Raw genomic sequence first — 11,252 nt, forward strand, 5'->3', positions numbered from 1 at the left:
AAATTGTAGACAAATATGTTTATAAACAGGATTATTGGCTCACTACATCAACCAGTAATTTGAGATTTTCCTTACTTGGACTCAGTCAAACAGCTATTTCTTCTATTAAGATTGCTCCAGTTTTTCCCCTTACACATGTTTTTTTTTTTTTTGTTTAATGGGATAACACAAGTTTTAGACAGATGTGAAAATTCTCCTTGGGACACTTCTTTATGCATAAAGAAAGAGAAAAAAAAGGTGGGGGGGGAGGAGGGTGCAGAGGAAGGGTAGGGAAAATGTTATTCTGATAGCATTCAGATTTTATATTTCTTTAGACACAGATGGCCTATCATTTTTGCTGAATCTATTAAAAGAGAATAGTTATAGTTGAGACTGACTTTCTTCTTGTCTTAGACTCCTGATTTTGTACAAATAAGGTTCCAATAAGCTAAATTTTCCTGCTCTAAGTACAATTTTGTCATGTTTGAACCAACAATCTATTCATGATGGTCTGTAGTTTTGGCATGGGGCTTTCAATAAGTACAGAATCAGTATGCTATCTTACACCTATTATAAAAATTCAGAGACTCTCATAAAGGAAATCAGTAGTCATTACATTTAAGTAGGTACATAGCAAAACCTACATACTGCATTGGCACAGGCAGATTGCCCTGTTCTTCTCATAGGGCTGGCAACTTGGGTAAAAGAAAGTGAAAATAACAAAGCTTGCAATAAACTACAAACCTGAAATGCCCACCAACTGCATCAGGATCATAGAAGCTTATAATAAACACACTTGAACTTTCCAGCTTCTGTCCATAATTCCCATGTAACCAAATTATGGGGTCTGAGTAACCACAATCCTAATTGTGCAATTATCTGCTATTCTTAAACAAGTTGAATACCAGACTATTTTCTTGAATTTGTCAAAGGACACAGCCTAATTGTTGCCTAATATTAATTGTATTCTATTGTTAATTATCCTCTTTCAAAGATCACATAACCCATTCCAGCATCATTAAAGAGCTTAGACTCTAATGCACTTGCAAAAACTGCCAACTTAGTTTTGAAAAGGAATGAAAAATGCTTTTGTAAATCAAAACAAATAAAAAGGAGTAATGGAATTTCCCTTAAAATATATAAAATTCTAAGATCAGTTTGTTAGAAATATGAGAATATTCTTAACTACTACGTTAAAAAAAAATGTTTTGAAGTTTGGTGGGGTTTTTTTTATTTTCTGCTATCAATTCTTTTCTAGTGCTTTTCTAGAGTATAGGTTTGTAATGAGGACTAAAATTAAAGCCTGAAAAATTCATCTATTCATGGGCTATTTGACCAGAAAGGATCACTAAAATATCTAGTCTCACCTTCCACATGACATGAGATTCCATGCAGTTACTCTTTATTTGAACCCTATAACTTGTGCTTGTCTACAGTTTAGTTTTCAGAAGTTTGTCTTGGAGAATGCAATTACAAATCTTATTGAAGAATGGAAAGTTCTTATTAGAGGCTGTACTTTCAAAGATTTCAAAGATTTTTTAATGGCTTCTTGAAGTCTCTGTCTCAGTAACTGAAAACCTTATATTCTGAATGTCTTTTTATTTAATAGATCTATGTTAGAATGAGAAATCACTGCTTTCTACTAAGGAACCTCTTAAGAAATGCACAGCACTCTGGTAACCAGACTTAAATAAACAGAAAATTACATTATCTCTACTTACACTGCTAATAACAAATAAAGGTCTTTAATATATATTTCAGGCATTTTGTTCAGAGCTAGTCATATCTAAATATAGCAGATAAATTCTGTTGTATTTGAGTTGTCGCAACTATTTTAAAAACAAGCACAGGACCTTTGAATTGAGATGATTATCTTTTTAAAGTTGCTTTTTTTGAGGGAAGTTAATTTAAAAAGTCAGTAATCTGTAAATCAGATATAAAAGATCTAATCCACAAATGAATCTAATAGCTTTTTACTAAAAGGGATGAATTTCAAGAACAGTACCAGAAACCTAAACAGTTGAAAATTTGGGATTAGGTCCAAATATGACTGGAGTCTCTCTTAATTTTCTGTTTCTTCCACGATAAAAATCAGACTGCCATTATCCATAATAATAACATTTTGATCCAATGTAATATTAGCCTCAGGAAGAGAGTAATTCTTTTTAAGTTTCTAGACCCTGTAGTTACGATGTTGTGACAACAATTTGCAAAACCAGGGAGCATCTAAATTCTCTTCTCATTCCAGCCTTGAACACATGCTGTCTTTTAAATAGAAACAGAGTCCTAATTTCTGCTTATTGACCTATATTTTGAAATGGACTTCAGCTTGGTTGTGTGTTTTAAATTTGCTTAAAATTCCCACAGCTTTTAAATAAGTGTTTACTAGTGACATGGATTGTAGTGAAGTATTTCCATCCCATAAGTAAACTGTACAGGGATACACCACAGGGATATACTCTCATTATTAAAGTACATAGAGTTTTTACCTCTATATGTCACATAAACTTTGAAATAGAGAATAGTTATATTGAAAAAAGTGAGAGCTTATGCCATTAATCTTTTAAGCATCTTTTTATCTTCTTCTTAGATGAAAGTCCTATTAAATCCTCAGCATAGCCTGTTGGAGCAACACTTACAAAATGGTATGGGAAGCTCTGTTAATGAGTTCTTGCTGATCACCTCCAGAGGAAACAGGTGAAAGGGAAAAACTTTGTCACTATATTATTTTGCATGTTGCTGTCAGAACTCTCTGAGAGCCGACATGCTAGTTCAAAACATTTTCTTCTGGCTTTCCAGGACTACAGGGGTTCTATTTCAAATGGTATCTGGAAAATAGGTGAGCTATTTAAAACTGCAGAATGAACAATTCCATAACACTCTGAAACAGGCACTGAAATACTGAAAAAGAATTCAGGAAACAGATTGTGGAGAATGGCCTCCATGTACTTTAGGTGACATAAATTCCCAAAAGATTGGATATGTAAAGAATATTTTAGAATTGTTTTGCTAGTTCTTATCTAAAATACATCATCTGTACTATTATTTAGTAATAATGTAGTTCTAGAATAAAAATCATTGATTTAGTCTCAATTCTTCAATAACAATTAAAGAATATGGAGTTTCTTAGTGTGTTGCAATTTTTAGGTCCCAGGAATAAAAAGTAAAATTAAAAAAAAATATTTAAGGAAAATGCTAAGGGTTCAAACTCCTGTGTTCCAGCTGCAGGGCTAGCAGTTTTCCGTTGCACCAAAGTTGTTCTTCTCCAGATAATGGAAAAAATGTCTACAGAGATTACAGTAGATAGCTAAAAAATCTGTGGGTGCCTTCCATGTCTTTTTGTTACAAAGAGAAGATGTGTAGAGTGAAGGTAATCCAATTACATTCCATAAATATATATATATATATATATATATATATATATATATATATATATACATATATATATATATATATATATATATATATATATATATATATATATATATATATATATATACTGGTAAATTTACTGGAAGGAAGTTTATAGAGGAATATCTGTGATTGGAATCTTATGTGCAAAGATTGAAAAAAGAGTAAGTAAGTTTTCCTGTGAAAACTTGCTAGTCATTTAGCATCAAAAAATTAATCTAAGCAGATGGAGCTGTAAATTCTACATATATATATGTAGAATGAAGGAACACATGCACAACTATCTACACAACACTGTAGTCCTGGTTCTGTACTATGCACAATTTGCAGTTTCATTTTTTCATAGTTAGATTTATAATTTTAATTTTATGGTTAATGCTACTTTAAGACAACTTCAAATATTAGTATAGCTTAAGGGGAAAAGGATGAAAAATGTGTAAGTATTTTGTGACAGATCATGGTAAAACAGTGACAAAGTGCTAGTCTGTAACTTGACTTACTGGGCAAAATATGTGACTGGCACAAACCAGTATGCCTAAAGAGCATCTCAAAATACACTAAGAAATTTGCAGCTACGGGCTCTTCATTCATTCACTCAGCATAAAACTCTGCCTAAAATATCTATTTTAAAATGTTGTAGGAGAAAATTGGTATTAATTTTTCTCTCAGGTTTTCAGCAGTTTTTGTGCAGGTAGCATCTCCTACTTGCCTCTCCCTTATGATTATTGACAACAGGGATATTCTACCTTGTTTGTTGTGGAAGAGTTTACGATATGAAATATTTTTGCTTTTTTGCTACCTTGTACTGAACATATTCCTCAGTTATCCATTTTACCTTGTACTGAACATCTCAGTTATCCATTCTCTCCCTTGTTAGTTTTACATTGCTTTCTTCTCCAGGTTCAGTCAATACCTAACTCAGTTTGAGGTAAAGACAGGTTCTCACTCAAAAAACCATACTGAAATCTAGCATGACTGCAATACTATCAATCAGTCAACAAGCACATGCTTTTTTTCAAAACAATTACAGAAGTAAAGAAGCCTCACATTGAATAAATGCAGAATCTTTTATTGTCTGTTCTTTTATATCTACATTTTTGATAGGTTAATTTCTGCCAGCAGTTAGGCACCCACACAGCTGCTTGCTTATCCTTCTCTCCTACAGGAAGGGAAAAGGTGGAAGGGAAGAAGCCCCATGGACTGAGACTGATCAATAGGTGAAGAAGAAGTTGAGTATGCAAGCAAAGAGGTAATTTATTCACTACACCTGACTAGCAGGGTTCTCACTTCTGGGGCAGAGTGGGAAAAAAACCCAAAAAACCCCTTGATGCTGTGCAAGTATTGTTCAGCAACAGCAAAAGATATTGCTGTGTTATCAACTCTATTTTAGTCACAAATCCAAACCACAGTACCATACAGGTCATCATAAAGGAAATTAACTCAATCCCAGCCAGATACAGTACAACATCATTTATTTTTTAGTTTTGCATTGTGATTTAATCTGTAATCTTTTATTCAAGCTAGGCAAAGACACACCACAGTGCATTTCCTCTGCTTGGCTATAGGATAAGTCTGTTATTGAAAGATTGGTTCTAAAGCTATAGTTTGAATCACAGAATATAGCAAGAATCTGGATAACTAGTTTTTAAAACATGAAGTTATGAAAGACTTTTTCCATCCCACCTGTTTTCCCTTTGTACCTACCCCTAGAGCTACCCCATACAGTAAGCAATAACTTACTGTCATTACTGATATTATCCTGAGAAATCTAAATCCTGTAATTGCAGTCATCTATGTGGTTGCTCTGTCAATTTCCTCTGATGATGCTTACAGCATCCTGTAGTAAATGTTTTAAAGATGCATTGAACCAAATGCATCGAAATTTAAAGGTATTATCTTAAGTTCTCTGTAAATGTAAACATTTGACTCTAAAGTGAGCTTTTATCAAGCATGTGGAAGTGTTAGCTTCTGTTTCAACTCCTTTCAGATCCATTTTGTTTCTATATTTTTCAAAAAAGGGGTTAGGAGATGCTGTTCTAAGACGGCTTACTTTGAAGCTGTTTGGGTATTCCCATCCTCCAGGAAGGTGAGAAATTTTCAGTGTGTTTTACATATTAGTTATATGCACTTATTTCCAAGTCTGACTTGATCAAGTTTCCTGTCACTGCTACTGAAGCTGTACAAGAACCAATCCATCACAGACTACTTCAGTATTCTGCTTCATCATTCTGTGCAGTTATCAAAAAAATGAATCCTTATCCTTTAAAAAACCCTGTCTTTTTGTATGAGCTTTATAATCCTATGAGGTTAATATTACCTGTTATAAGAAAATTTATAGGACCAATAAACCTGGGATCCTATTTCATCCCTTGATTGACCTCTTTATCCCCTTGTATATTGCTTCTGCCCTTGTTCCAGCCTGATTTCATCCCATTACCCTTTCAGCCACTTCTCTCTTCTTCCCATCCTTCTTATCTCACAAGGCAGAATGTCCCTTCTAAATTTCTGAGCTGAACACAATCTAGCCTTGCTCTCTTTGGCACCTGTGGCTCGCCATAAGGTTCAGACACTATCTTTCCTTCATGTCAGACAGGTTTTACTCAACTTCTTGTAGCCTGTCTGATAAGCCATGCCTATACTGCCAAGATGGGAGCCAGGGACTCCCTTTCCACTAGGGAATTCTTACAAAATAAAACTAGTTGATCCAAGACTAAGCAGAGAACAGTTCTAAGCAACCTGAGAACTACCTAGTCAGTACAAACACTACTGTCTTTCATTAGAAACGGAAATATGTTATTAACCAGGATACAATTTCATTTGTAAATGCACAAGAAATGGAAAGTGATTTAATCAATTATTTGTTTCAAAAGTTTGCTAAAGAATGTAGGTTCAATTTGATGCACAGTGCATGAAAACATGTTCTTGTGAATTTTCCTAGTCAATTTACATATTCTCTAGTTCTAAATATTTGGAGAAAAGTAGTGATAAGAGAAGATGGAGAAAAGTAGTGATAAGAAGTGACGGAGAAAATTAGTGATAAGAGAAGATAGTTACCTATCTTCTAGTTCTAAATATTTGGAGAAAAGTTAATTACTGAATGAAAATTTGGCACAAATGAAAATTGAAAAATGAAATTTCTGTCTTCTGTATCTAAAAGGTGCTATTAAGTCTACTTTGGACCAATGCAGGCCTTGAAGATTTATTTGGAAGCACTGGGAAATAATGAGATCTTCAGTCTAATATTTTTAGAGCTAGAAATATTATTTTAAATAATAAAATTAAATTTAATATATTAAAATTTAAATTAAAAATAAAAATTAAAAATTAGTTCCAAAACCACCAAAGGATTAACCTCAATAAAAGAAATACATCATCTCATATGTAAGCATATTACAGTGTCCCCTGTCGTGTAGTGCAGTGCTCCCCTGGTGAAACTGTAATAAAAATATCGAAATTTCCTATTGGAAGGAAAATATCTTTGAAATTCCTCAAAGGAAAAACTGAAATCATCCTGCAGAGTTCTCTGTGAAGTAGTTCCAGACTTACTACAGAAGATAGGAGCTATAAAGAAGTGTAAGGGCAACACTGCCCTTTTAGCTGGAGTTACTAGAAAAGATATCAGATGAAAAGCCACTGCAGTTCCTCATAAATCCTTGGTTTAAGAATTTAATGTTGAGAGATTACATTAGTCATAGAAAGTGTAACACTGGCAATTGTATAAAATGTTAATGAAAATAACCACTAAGTTTCACATAAAACAATGTGGTTATTAAATATATTGTTGTTAGAAATGCTATTTATTATTATCTAATATTGCAGAACTCATAGAGATCTTACAAAGACTGGTAGATTTAGGATCCCCTTCTTGTGCTGGGACCCAGAGCTGGATGCTGCACTGCAGGTGATGTCTCCCCAGAGCAGAGCAGAATGCCCTCCCTGGCCCTGCTGCCCACACTGCTTTTGTTGCAGCCCAGGACAAATTTGGCTTCCTGGGCTGTGAGTGCCATGGCTGGGTCATGTCCAGCCTCTCATCCAGCAGCACTCCCAAGTCCTCAGCAGAGCTGCTCTCCATCTGTGCATCCCCAGCCTATGCTGATACCAGGGGCTGCCCGGACCCAGGTGCATCACCTTGTGCTTGGTCCTATTAAACTGCAGGAGAACCCTTCCCATGCACCCACATCTCAAGCTTGTCCAGGTCCCTCTGGATGGCATCCCATCCTTCAGGTGTGTCAACAGGACCACTCAGCTGGGTATCACCTTCAAATTTACTAAGGGTACGACCAATCCCTCTATGTAATTGGTGAAAATATTAAATAATACTGGTTCCAATATGGATCAGTCCCTGAGGAATACCACTTGACACTGAAATGTTTATCTTATTTTATCTTGGTGCAAATTAAAGGCTTTCTGTAACCTAGTTCACTTTTATTCACATTCTTATCTGTTTATTATTGTTTGTGTCTTTCTCTTGGTATAGAATATTCATTCCTCTCATTTTTATTTCAGTAATTTTCCTTAGAAATTTCATTTGTATGAAAAGAAATAAAAAGCTTCTTTTGATCCAATATCTTATACTAAATTATCTGTCATGGGTTCCCTTTGTTTCCTCATCTGCATGGATTTTTTTCCCCTGCAAGATTTCTTCATTATGCCTGAAGCATGTCCTTGTTTCCAATGTCTGCTATGCAACTCTTAAGTCCCTCAACACAGTAGGACAGGCCTGGGAATCTGATGCTGTGTTTACTGCATGAACAACAACTTAATTAAGTCGTGTTTTAGAAATATCATCAGTGCTTTGTTGCTACTATTGCACTTGGGCTTGTATCACATTGTTCTGATAAATGTATTGGGAGAATTGCTTTGTAGCTCGTCTTGTTTCTGGAACATTACTGGCTAAGGACCCTGGAACAAATTGTTTCTATTGCACAACTGAGGATAATGCTCTCAGTTCCAAAAATGAACACAAAAGATTCAGGATGGGGACCAAAAATTTTCAAGGCAGTATATAATTTGAATCAGAATTAGACCTGCTTCACTTTCACTGATATCTCATATGAATGACACAGGAGATTGTATTTCTTTTTCTTTTTTTTCTTGCTTTAATAATAAAGAGAAAACCCAGCATAAAATTGCTTTTTCCATTTCTCTTTATATGCATGACTAGGGAAGGCGGCAAAACAGAAAAAAAACCCCAAACTTTGTTATGCGTTCTATGAAACCTGGACAAGCATTTTCTGTTCAAGTCAATTGTTTTGCACTCTGTGTGGTATATTCACTTGCATCACATAGATGTAAAAGAAACCAGTTGGGGTCAATTCTCCATCAATTTTCAACAAGTGTTATAGTTTGTACCTTTGTGAAATAAGTCCAAGGTGAACATAAACTAATATAAAAAAGACATTTTCACAATTACTGTCCTCAAATAATGGAACAGGCCACAGTGCTAGGAGGGTCAGTGTCAGAGGCCTAGAAAAGAAAGGCTAAAACAACTGTTCAGAGATTACTTACATTTCATGAAAAGTTTTAATTCAATAACTTAATAATTGTACAGAAAATCCATTGATGTTGCAAATGAGGATGAACAAAAACATGTTCCTAGCACTGTAACAATTGTTATTGGTATAGATAATAATAAAAGGTTCATGAAGTAGAGTTTAGACTAGCTTTTACCTTCAGAATTAATTCTGCACAGCTCATATATCTTCATATAAATTGAATAAATTATTTTAAAAGTCTGCTTAAAATTGCTGATGTAAAGTCATTATGAATTTGCTGGTCTTTTACATGTTACTGTTCTAGTTGGAATATTAAGCTCACAGAATCACAGAATTGCACAATGTTTTAAGTTGGAAGGGCCCTTTAGAGATCATCTAGTCCTAGCCCTCTGCTAAAAAAAGGGGCATCTTTCACTGGCCCGTTTTTCTCAAAGTCACTAAAGCTGACTTTGAATATGGCCAGTGACAGGCCATGCACAACTTCCCTGGACAATCTGTTCTAGTGTGCCACCACTCTCATTGTAAAAAGTTTCTTCCTTATATCCAATCTAAAGCTACCTGCTTTCACTTTGAAGTCATTACCTTGTTTTGTCACTACAGAGATGTCACTACAGTATAAAGTGTCTCTATCTTTTCCATAAACCCCTATGCATTTTCTTTCTTCCTTGCTGTCTCTGAAAACCCAGAATGTCCTCTGAAAAAAACGGGGAGAGAAAAACTAAGAAAAGGCACAGTTGAATGCAAAACAGGGCCCTTCAGAGCACCTTTCTGGCTGAGCTACACACCTGATCTCTTCAGTCTGTCCTGCTTTATTACATCCTCTCTTAATGACCTCTGCATAATCTTACTCTCTACCCCATACGTGCCAGTGCTTCAAGGACTCCGTGCCAGCTACTGGGAAATCTGGCATGAGGGGAATTGGTGCCAGCTGCTGGACTCAGACTGGGGCTGTGAGAACCCCTGGCCCTTGATGTCTGCTCCTGGAGCCAGTGGGCTCTTGGCATGAGCTACAGGAGCCAGCAGCATCTTTAATATCCAGCCACTGCTTTGGGAAACCACAAATGTGTGTGTTTGTGAAGCTGGGGAATGTGGTGTGTGTGCCACATGAGTGAACTCCTACCTCTGCCAGCCCAAGAAGATGAGGAGACACAGCCATCTGTGTGACTCCTGAATGTGGGGCAGCTGGAGTTAATGCCTTATCTGTAGACAACTGTGTAGCCACAGCTGTGGCTGTGTCCTTGTCTGCTGTGCGTGTCCACATCCCCTGTGTGTATATCTGTGGTGGTGCATACACTGTCCCTGTCCTCTGGGCCATTCCATGATTTCAGAAAGTCCTGTTATCCATTGGCCTATGTGTAATGAGTTGGGCAGTGAAGTGTCCTTTGACAGTAGGAGGAAATCTCGTGTGGCTACAGTGGGGCTGGAATTGTCATACCAGAGACTTCAGCTTCCTGACCAAGGAGGGGAATGGGAAATCATCACTCATCACCTGACAGCACTGGAAAATTACTTACCTAAATTGTAGCCCAAGTGGAATGGTACCATCATTACTGGACTTTAAAAAATTCTAGTAGTTACTTACTTGGATTTTGGTCAGAACATCACTGACAACCATCTTGAGACCCTAAAAATGGTGGTCCTGAGTGAGGTTGTTTGAGCTCTCCTGGTTGTGTCCATCACCTCCCTCCGAGCAAGATACAATCAAATTCTCAGGTTTGCTAGGTTTAGAGGACTATCACTGAAAGTTAATTATGTGGCCTGGGCTGATACACCCACTCTTAGGGCTCAACATCCATTCCTTGAGAAATACAAAGACATTAAATGTATTTCACTGAACTTGAGGGGAATTTTTAACAGGTATACCATAGTACTTTTATGTGCATTCGTCTTTGTGTGTGCACATTGAATTAAACACCCTATAACATATATAGAATATATGTTAGACCTATAATTAAGTCACTGATGTAATTTTATTAAACCCTAGAGAATCAGTTTGTAAATGTTAAATTAGTCAACAATTAATACAGTCAGATGGGTCTTCTTCCTTATGTAACCATATTTTCATCTTATACTTTCTTTGCTCATTTTTCTCACCAATTTCCTCTTGCCAGTGCTTCAACCTCAACAGCAGAGACAGAGAAATGTTTTCTCAAGAGTGCTTGAGAACTTACATTCAGTACAAATACCTGAGGAACAAGATCTGCAATCAGCTTCAATGTAAAGCTGTTGAGAAAGACTCCAAACCTTTCTTACACTGTGAGAAACTGTAAAGATCACTATAAAAAGTACTACTTAGTTAGGAGACTAACTACAAGGAGATAGTTTTCTCCTCTCTATTGATCTTACATTTCTTCTTTAGTTGATATT

The sequence above is a fragment of the Serinus canaria genome, chromosome 1 (genome assembly GCF_022539315.1).
Source record: "Serinus canaria isolate serCan28SL12 chromosome 1, serCan2020, whole genome shotgun sequence".
NCBI lineage: Eukaryota > Metazoa > Chordata > Aves > Passeriformes > Fringillidae > Serinus > Serinus canaria.